The sequence below is a fragment of the Pteropus vampyrus genome, unplaced genomic scaffold (genome assembly GCF_000151845.1).
Source record: "Pteropus vampyrus isolate Shadow unplaced genomic scaffold, Pvam_2.0 Scaffold285, whole genome shotgun sequence".
Taxonomy (NCBI): domain Eukaryota; kingdom Metazoa; phylum Chordata; class Mammalia; order Chiroptera; family Pteropodidae; genus Pteropus; species Pteropus vampyrus.
In genome coordinates, this window is record NW_011889066.1 from 124,486 (window position 1) to 125,725 (window position 1,240).

Below are 1,240 nucleotides of genomic sequence, written 5' to 3' on the forward strand. Positions count from 1 at the left end.
GCAAATAAGCTTGGATATTGAGTCACCAGCTCCTGTTTGTCATGTATAAAGCCTGCTCCTAAGTGCATCAATTGCTGCCAGTTTGGGACTATTGCACTCTTACACAAACATGCCCTGGGGCTAGAGAAAGACTCAGGCAAAGCCACAGGGGTGCAGAAGGAGGCCTGTAGAGCACTGAGGCTCTGGCACACTTCTCTGAATGGAAAGTGTGAGCAAGAGAGGAGTGAGTCTGGTTCATTCCCCTGGAAGACCCGCCCAGGTCCTCACCACTCTGTTCCCCAAGGGTTGGCCCTAGCCTAAGGCTGGCAATGCTCCGAATGGCTGCATTGACAGAGTCACATACAACGGGAGAATGAGGGCTTGTCTGGGAGTGCCTGTGGAAGAGGGAAAAGAGATTCCTTATTCTGTGAGGATCAACACACATCTCCTGATGCTCCATCCTTGGCTGGGGTTGGTGAGGGTGTGTCTGTCCCTGCATGTATGCAGATAGGGCTGTGGTCTTACACTTATCAGCCTTGTTCAATCAGAGACCACTCCTGGTGGAGTGGGCTCAGTTCCTTCTACATATATGGCTAGAGACAAAGGAATGGGGAGTCCCCAGGGAAAGTTAGGATTCTGCTTTTTCTTGAAGATGTTCCATGGAAAAGGAAGGGAAGGGAAGGGAGGTGAAGGGAAGGAGAGGAAAGAAGTCCTCTGCACTCTTTTCAGGGTAGTCAGGATCCAGAGGAAGGAAGACCAACCTGAAGCCCCAGGACAGAGGTCTTTTGGATGTAGAGTGTTGAGCAGAAAAGTGGCTTTAAAAAGAAATTAGAGGGGGATGTTTTAGTTCCAGGTAAGGTAGGATCAACACATGACACCCTAACTCTCTCAAAGAATCAACCCTGGAACCTGGACGGAACACATGAAACAGCTATCCAGAGGGTCTGAGACATAACTAACAGCAAACAGACTGAAAAGGAGATCAAAATACAAGAAATACAGAACCAGGAAATTTCACCATTCTTTTTCCTTTGGTTGCTCCAACTTGGACTCAAAAAGCCAGAAACTAGAAGTGGGCACTGGGCGAGGAGACAGCACTCTGGGAAAAGCCCCCTAGTCCTGTTTGAGGAGCAGGAAGGGACTCATAAGACAAAAACAGTCCCTATTTTTTTCTTTTCTCAGTTCTCTCGTGCCCCGACCCCCAGGCAACAGTGACAGCAGCAGTAGTAGAAACAGCAGTGACAGCAACAGCAGTGGCAGC